The sequence below is a fragment of the Oryctolagus cuniculus genome, chromosome 8 (genome assembly GCF_964237555.1).
Source record: "Oryctolagus cuniculus chromosome 8, mOryCun1.1, whole genome shotgun sequence".
In the NCBI taxonomy this organism is placed as follows: Eukaryota; Metazoa; Chordata; class Mammalia; order Lagomorpha; family Leporidae; genus Oryctolagus; species Oryctolagus cuniculus.
In genome coordinates this window covers 89,108,598-89,117,240 of record NC_091439.1, presented here as the reverse complement: position 1 = coordinate 89,117,240, position 8,643 = coordinate 89,108,598, and the positions used below count along the sequence as shown (strand labels likewise).

At 52.6% G+C, this 8,643-nt stretch overlaps 1 long non-coding RNA gene across 1 annotated transcript; it reads right to left on the bottom strand.

The window, feature by feature from the left end:
* Nucleotides 1–230: 230 nt before the first annotated feature.
* Nucleotides 231–1,676, bottom strand: LOC127483192 (uncharacterized). Its single transcript, XR_007909218.2, has 3 exons — nucleotides 1,496–1,676; nucleotides 1,264–1,320; nucleotides 231–924 (listed from the first exon to the last, which is right to left on the bottom strand). It is a non-coding gene; the product is annotated as an uncharacterized lncRNA (long non-coding RNA).
* Nucleotides 1,677–8,643: the final 6,967 nt, after the last annotated feature.

Genomic DNA, 8,643 nt, shown 5'->3' with positions numbered 1-8,643 from the left:
CCATATGGACGCTGGTTCGAGTCCTGGCTGCTCCACTTCCAATCCAGCTCTCTGCTACGGCCTGGGAAAGCAGTAGAAGACGGCTCAGGTCCTTGGGCTCCCGCACCCATGTGGGGGACCTAGAAGAAGCTCCTAGCTCTTGGCTTTGGACCAGCCATTGCAGCCATCTGGGGAGTGAACCAGTGGATGGAAGACCTCTTTCTCTCTCTCTCTCTCTCTGCCTCTCTGTAGCTCTACCTTTCAAATAAAGAAATAATTCTTTAAAAAAATCTACACTCCCCCCTCCCCTTTCCTCTATGGAAATCAAGACCTTAGGTGTAGACCCATAAATATTTGTTGGAGATAGAAATGTTGATAGCCATTTGCACTTCAGTATGAATCAGTTACAACTCTTTCTAGCACAGGTCTAGAAAAAAAGAAATCTACTTCCTGGAGATTTAAAACACTGAGATGGGAAAACATACTACCAAACTACACTTGGGCCGCCTCTTTGTTTTCCCACTGGGTTCTCTCACTGCCTCTCTGCACCAGGAGCAACAGTACCTGAGCCACTTGATCAGAATCTACACAGTTGGGCAACTGGGCCAGCACCTGCTGAGCCGAGTGAGGCTCTCAGCGGTTTCCACCCCACCAATCTGAAACTCACAGCACAAATGTAAAACTCTGGGGAAAAGCAAAGATCCTCCTGCTCCCCAAAACACCCTTGGGGGCTGCCCTGCTTTCAAGTCTTGAGTCAAATCCCCTCCCCCCAACCTCTGAAGGCTTTACACATCCTTGATGAGTCCATTCCTGCTTCGTCAAAAAAAGGCTCACCTGTTTATGATCCTCTGATGAAATGCAGGGGTTCTACAGCCACACAATCCTACCTTGAATCCCAGGTTCGCTGTTAACCCACGCCTTGGCTTGGTCACCTGTGATGTGGGGCTGAGAGCGATGACCTCATGTATATGAAACATATACCAGCGTATTCTGAGTGTGAACCAATGGGCACGGCTGCATGGTGTTTGCCAACGGCCATTCCAGGTGGGAGTGACGGAGCAGCAAACCCACCAGCCACGGCTGGACACTGCCCGCCTCTGGCTACTCACAGCCGTGCAAAATACAACAGCATGAAATAAATCACTCCAACAACCTTGACATTCCCCAGTGCCCTGACTGCCCATGAGACGGAGCCTAGAACGTCTGCTGGGCACCCACCCCTCGGCTCTGTGCCTCCCTCCAGCCCCTCCCAGCCCCCCACAGACAGCATAGTCAGTTCCTTACCTGGCTTCCTGCCCCTCGCACTGGCGCCTCCCAGGTCCCCGTGATGTCCTTGTTGGGCTGTTGGCTGCAGGAACAAGTTAGGGAGCTGGTCCGGCCCTAACTGGAGCCAGAGCTGCAGTCTCCTCTCGGCTGGGCCTCAGTCTCCCACCCCACAGCCCGGAGCCCATTCTCGGCCGGGCCTGACCCCTCCCCCTCCCCTCACCCCTGGGTTATTCTCAGGAATCCTACTGACCTAGACAAAAACAAACAAACAGCGGCTTTTCAGTCTCCAGCCTCATTTTCCTCTGTGACTCGCTCTCAGTGTCTGCCCTGGCCTTGTTCACATAAATACCAGGCCCCGTGTGGCCGCTGGCACGGCGTCCTCCCAACACCCCATTGGCTCGGCTCAGAGGGGAAACATTTGTTTTTGATTACGGCGTCTTTTAACAGCAAGCGGCTGTGCCTGGCTCTGCTCTGAGCAGGAGGCAGAATCTGGGAAAATGAAGGCACCAGGGGCCCAGGGAAACCCCACCCACTATGCCCCGACCCTCTGACCCCTGCAGGTCAACAAAAAAACTAGGGCCCAGGCTCTGGTGGAGCCGGTATCCCATATGGGTGCTGGTTCCAGTCCCGGTTGCTCCTCTTCTGATCCAGCTCTCTGCTCATGGCCTGGGAAAGCAGCAGAGGATGGCCCAAGTGCTTGGGCCCCTGCCCCCACGTGGGAGACCCAGAGGAAGCGCCTGGCTTGGGTGTGGCCCAGCCCTGGTCATTGCAACTATCTGGGGAAAGAACCACCAGATGGAAGATCTCTGTGTGTGTGTGTGCCTCTGTCTCTGTAACTTTGTCTTTCAAATAAATAACTTTTAAAAAGAAAAATAAAAAATTCTTTCTGGGGGTCAAAGGCACCCCGACAAGGGAGTCACTGTCACCTTCCCCCTAACTCCAGGATGACATGGGGCATCAGCGGGGGCTGCTGCTTTGCCTGTGAGAGTTTGGTCCGGGCACTCCAGTCTTCCCAGCCCTGTGCTTTGGGAGCTCTGAGTATCAGAGTCTTTTTTGTTTGTTTGTTTTGAGAGGCAGAGTTAGACAGTGAGAGAGAGACAGAGAGAAAGGTCTTCCTTCCGTTGGTTCACCCTCCAAATGGCTGCTACAGCAGGCGCACTGTGCCGATCCGAAGCCAGGAGCCAGGTGCTTCCTCCTGGTCTCCCATGCTGGTGCAGGGCCCAAGGACTTGGCCATCCTCCACTGCCTTCCCGGGCCACAGCAGAGAGCTGGCCTGGAAGAGGAGCAACCGGGACAGAATCTGGTGCCCTGACTGGGACTAGAACCCGGGGTGTCGGCGCCGCAGGCGGAGGATTAGCCTAGTGAGTCGCGACGCCGGCTCAGAATCTTTTCAAGTGAAGACTTTGCCAGAACAGCTAGGGAACAGTTCGATGCGGCCTGGTATCAAGGTCTAACGTGTCATCAGTGCTGTAGACCTTCACCTGCCGATGAAAGCAAAGGGGGAGGTACGGCCAGGGGCCTTGATGAACTGGAGGCCACAGGCAGATGCCCCCTCCAGCCTCTGCCACCCCCAGGACTGGCTCTGCTCTGCACATGCGCAGGGCCGGGAGAGGCGGGTGCTTGAGAGGGTTGGGAGGGAGTGGGCAGGGGGAGAAGGAAGCCGCTAAAGAAAAGCCTGCAGGAGGTCCGGGCTGCACTGGGGCGCGGTGTAGATGCTCCACCTTCTTCATGCCTCATTACCCTCTTGTGAGCTGATGACTGTGGAGAGAGGACAAAGATAGAAATAGAGGAAGGGGGATGCCGTGGGCATGGGAAGCAGGAATGCATTACTAAATGCACCCCGGGGCGAGCGTCTGGGGCTTGCAGGCAGCTGGGTTCCACTGGCTCTGCCTCGGCTAATAAGCACCGTGGGAGGCAGCAGCTGTAGCTCAGGTACCTGACTTCTTGCCACCCACGCAGGAGACCCCCCAGTAGACTTCCTCCTTCCTGGTTTCAGCCTGACCCAGCCCAGGTTGTTGCAAGCATTGGGGGAGTGAACCAGGTAAAGGGAAATCTCTCTCTCTTTTTCTCTCTCTGCCTTTCAAATAAAATGAAAATACATATTTTTAAATGGCCCCTGGAGATGTGTCTTTTACCCTTCTCTTCTTCCCTCCCTGAGTTGGAATCCAGACAGGCAGCTGGCAAGGAGCATGGTTCATCCCAAGTGGAGCCTGGCTTCGCTCTTGTTTGGAACGTATTCAGCCTTGGAATTCCGTGTCTCATCCATGCGGCTTCCCTCCAAGCATAATCGCCAGGAAGGAGGATTTGTTGGGCTGGGAAAGCCAACGGCTGTTTCCTCCCTCCATAGGCGTGGGGGCGGAGGAGAACGTGGGTTCACGCTTTACCTAGACTGCTGCACACCTGGAAACCTCGCACACTAACAGGGCCACGCAAGTCAAAACGAATTTTGAGAAGTTATTAATAATATCTGTGAGGACAGTCACTTTAGATGTCTAGGAACTGCATTTCTGATTTGCTGTCACTGCGCAGGCTGTCCACACACGGCCCTCCCTCCACCACGCCCTGCACCTGCACCGAGAACCCCGCCGAGGAAATCACTCTCCTGGAGCCGCCCGGCCCCGCAGCTGGGAGCACGGCTCCTTACGGGCGTTTCACCTGCCTGTGGGTCCACGTAGGTTCCTTCCTGTTTGCTGTGCTCCCAGACCCTGGCCCCTCTGCCCGCAGCGGTCACCGCGTGGGGCGGGCGTCCCTGGGCCAGTCCTCAGTCCCCTCCCAGCGCGCGCCCCTGGGAGAGGCTGCGCGGTGGGTGCAGTGGGGCCCAGGCTGCCGCTGAACCTGCGCTTTCGCGGAGGCCAGTGTGGGTCCTGGACTCCAGGGTCTGCCGTGCGCCGTGCTCCTCCTGGGCCAGGCTTCCTCCTTGCTCTGGCCTCGTGGGTCAGCGCGAGGCTGGTGGGAAACGCTGACTTCCTCTGGCTCTTTGTCCTGGCGCGGAAGCCGAGCAGTCCCCGCTGGGGTGTGACTGAGCACAGCAGCTGGCCCAGGGCTGGGAGGAGGCCGGCTGGGGGAGATGGGAGGCCTCAGGGAGAGAGGGGCAGCGAGGGGACTCCCCGCGGGCCTTGCATCCTGTGTCTGTTAGCCTCTGGGGAAGGCATTCTGGGACTGGCTTGCCAGTTTTCACAAACTTAATGATCAAGATACTGGCTTTTTGCGCCTGGGTTTCCTCCTTTCTAAGAAAGGCAAAAGCATTTGGATTGAATTAAACTTAGCTGCAGATTCCCTTTTGTGGGCCCCTAGACAGAGTGCTCCTCCCTTCCCACACAAGTGTCCCAGTAGGTCACCCGCCTCTCCTCTGGCTTTCCTCCTTCTCCTTCCCTTGCTGCCTTTTTACCATTTTGCAACCTTCTTTACAAATTTATTTGAAAGGCAGAGAGAGCGATTTCCCATCCGCTGATTCACTCCCCAAATGCTCCCAAAAAGCCAGGGTTTGGCCAGGGGTGGGATTTGCCAAAGGTGGGAGCCAGAGAGGCAAACCCATTAAGACATTCACTTCCCATATATATATATATATATATATATTTTGACAGGCAGAGTGGACAGTGAGAGAGAGAGACAGAAAGAAAGGTCTTCCATTGCCGTTGGTTCACCCTCCAATGGCCACCGCGGCTGGTGCGCTGCAGCCGGTGCACCACACTGATCCGAAGCCAGGAGCCAGGTACTTCTCCTGGTCTCCCATGGGGTGCAGGGCCCAAGGACCTGGGCCATCCTCCACTGCCTTCCCAGGCCACAGCAGAGAGCTGGCCTGGAAGAGGGGCAACCAGGACAGAATCCAGCGCCCCGACCGGGACTAGAACCCGGTGTGCCGGCGCCGCTAGGTGGAGGATTAGCCTATTGAGCTGCGGCGCTGGCCATACCATATATTTTTTTAAAGATTTATTTATTTACTTGAAAGTCAGAGTTACACACAGAGAGAAGGAGAAGCAGAGAGAGGTCTTCCATCCGCTGGTTCACTCCCCAAAAGGCTGCAATGGCCGGAGCTGTGCTGATCCAAAGCCAGGAGCCAGGAGCTTCTTCTGGGTCTCCCACATGGGTGCAGGGGCCCAAGGACTTGGGCCATCTTCTACTGCTTTCCCAGGCCATAGCAGAGAGCTGGAACGGAAGTGGAGCAGTTGGGACATGAACCAGTGCCCATAAGGGAAGCTGGTGCTGCATGTGGTGGCTTTATCCACTACACTACAGCACCGGCACCTCACTTCCCATCTTGAAGTACCCAACTCAACTCCTGACACCAGCTTCCTGCTAATGCATGCCCTGGGAGGCAGCAGGTGATGGCCCAAGTGCTTGGACCCTCACCACCCACACAGGACATCTGGATAAAGTTCTAGGCTCCTGGCTTCAGCCTGGTCCAGCCTTGACTGCTGCTGGCATTTGGGGAGTGAACCAATGGGTGGAAGGCCCCTGTGTCTGTGTCTCTCCTTCTGTTCCTCTCTCTCTCTGCTTCTCAAATAAAGAGGCAAATAAGTATATAAAGTGTTCCGCATTTCTCTTTATAAATTGAAAAAATAACTTTTTACCCCTTCCCATGTCCTGTTTTTTTTTTATTAAAATTTGTCTTCCTATGTGGCTGTGTGTGTGTGTGTATATATATATATATGACATACACAGAGAGAGGTTTAGTATAAATGAAGATATGCGACTCAACTCATTATTAAATTATTTTCTCATTAGAAATATTAGCAGTATTTTAAAGGTGTGGCATCACTGAAAAGCGTGAAGATTTACTGCAGATTTGGAGGGCATTTAGGAAGTGAGACGAGAGAAAGACAAAGCTGGACTGATCGGGGAGTTTGGGGTAGTGCTGACTTGGAAGCACCTGGGAAAGCTCGGAAGAGCAGCACCAAGCAAGGGGCAAAGCAACAGGAGTTTCCCCGAGAAGCTGGCTTTTAGGCTGAGCCTTGAAGGACGGGAGGAATTTCACTGGGTGGACAAGTGGGAGGAAGCAGAGGTTTTTCAGGAGCTGTGTTGGTTCTGAGTCTGCTGCGTATCTGCAGTTGTGCATTTGTGTGGGAGACTTGAGGACACTGCCAGGCAGGCGGAACCACCCCAAGATGAAGCTAGACAGGAAAGCAAGACCAAGTTCCAAGGACACTTGGCAAACCGTCTGAGCGTGTCCCCTCTCTATCACTTGTTGGGACTCAGCCCCAACATGACAGTGTTAAGATGGGGGCCTTTCAGGAAATAAGGCTTGGTCTTCCTGAATGGGCTCGGGACCCTGAGGACAGAGGCTGAAGGGAGCTGTGTATCCCTTCCCCAATGTGAGGATGTGTAGCAGGTGCCATGGAGGCGGGCGCCATCTGGGGCACAGAGAGCAAGCCCTCGCTGAACTCCATGTCGGTCAGCTCCTTGACTTCCCAGCCTCCCAATGACCCACTGACGTCTGCTACCTACAAATTACCCAGTCCTCGGTGTGTTTATTATAGCAGCATGATCAGACTAAGGCACCACGTTAAGAAGTTTAGACCTTTCCAGAACTGTGGCATAACAGGTAAAGCTGCTGCCTGCAACTCTGGCATCCCTTATGGACGCCGGTTCAAATCCTGGCTGCTCCACTTCTGATCCAGCTCTCTGCTAATGGATCTGGGAAAGCAGCAGAGGATGGTCCAAGGGCTTGTGCCGCTGCACCCACGTGGGAGACTTTGGAAGAAGCTCCTGGCTCCTAGCTTTGGTCTGGCCCAGCCCTGGCCATTGTAGCCATTTGGGGGGTGAACCAGTGGATCGAAGATCTCTCTCTCTCTCTGTGTTACTCTGCCTTTCAAATAAGATAACTCCTAAACCAGAAGATGTCAAAATTTATGGACTAAAATTTGTTGATAAAAAAATTATTTCAAATCGTCCAGGATACACTCACGCACACACATTTCATAAAGCAATACCTATCCTTATTATATGATGAATTCTAATATTTTCTGTTGTATATAAATTCATTTTCTAAAAAAAAATTAGCTGTGAACCACTGAATTAATTCACCATTCACTAATAGATCATGACATCTATTTTGAAAAATCCCAGTCATAAGCTGAGGCCAGGGACACCACTTCTTTTTAAGTTTTGTTTTTAATTGACACATAATAATTGTATGAGGATGTTTCAACAATTTCATGGGAAATAGAATTAAAAGATAAATTTATGTGGGCACAAAAAATTTTGAAACACATGCACTGGTTTTTCAAAATATGAATTTTTCATGAAAATTTTAAAAAGATTTATCTTTTATTTTATGAAAGGCAGAGTTACAGAGATAAAGGGACAACCAAAGAGAGAGAGAGAGAGAGAAACAGAGAGAGAATTTCCATCCATGGGTTCCCAGGTGCATTAGCAGGGAGCTGGATCTTCTGAGCAGCTGGGACATGAACCATCCAGCTCCCTGCTATGGCCTGGGAAAGCAGCAGAAGATGGCCCAAGTCCTTTGACCCCTGCACCCACATAGGAGATCCAGAAAAACTCCTGGCTCCTAGCTTTGGATTGGCTCAGCTCTGGCCATTGTGGCCATCTTGGGAGTGAACCAGTGGATGGAAGATCTCTCTCTCTGTCTCTATCTCTCTCTCTGTAACTCTGTCTTTCAAATAAATAAATCTTTTTTTATTTTTATTTTTGTTTTGACAGGCAGAGTTAGACAGTGAGAGAGAGAGACAGAGAAAGGCCTTCCTTCCGTTGGTTCACCCCTCAATGGCCATTACGGCTGGTGCGCTGCGCCGATCCGAAACCAGGAGCCAGGTGCTTCCTCTTGGTCTCCCATGTGGGTGCAGGGCCCAAGCACTTGGGCCATCCTCCACTGCCTTCCTGGGCCACAGCAGAGAGCTGGACCGGAAGAGGAGCAACCAGGGCAGAATTTGGCACCCCAACTTGGACTAGAACCTGGGGTGCCGGCACTGCAGGCAGAGGATTAGCCTAGTGAGCCGCGGCGCCCGCCTAAATAAATCTCTTTAAAGAAGTTATTTATTCATTTGGAAGACAGAGTTAGAGAGAGAATGAGAGACAGGGAGAGCTCTTCCATCCATTGGTTTCCCCCACCCCAACAGATGGTCATAACAGCCAGGGCTGGGTCAGGCCCAAGTCAGGAGCCAGGAGCTTCTTCTGGGTCTCCCACATGGGTGCAGGGGCCCAAGCACTTGTGTCAGCTTCTGCTGCTTTCCCAGGTGCATTGGCAGGAAGCTGGATTGGAAATGGAGCAGCTTGGACATGAACCGGCGCCCTTATAAGATCCCTATGCTGCAGCCCACAGCTTAACTTGTTGCACCACAGTGCCAGCCCTTCAGATTTTTTTTACAGCAACATAAATTTATTTCTTAATTCCATTTTCCACAAATTTTTGAAGTGTGTGGGGTACCATGTGGTATTTTG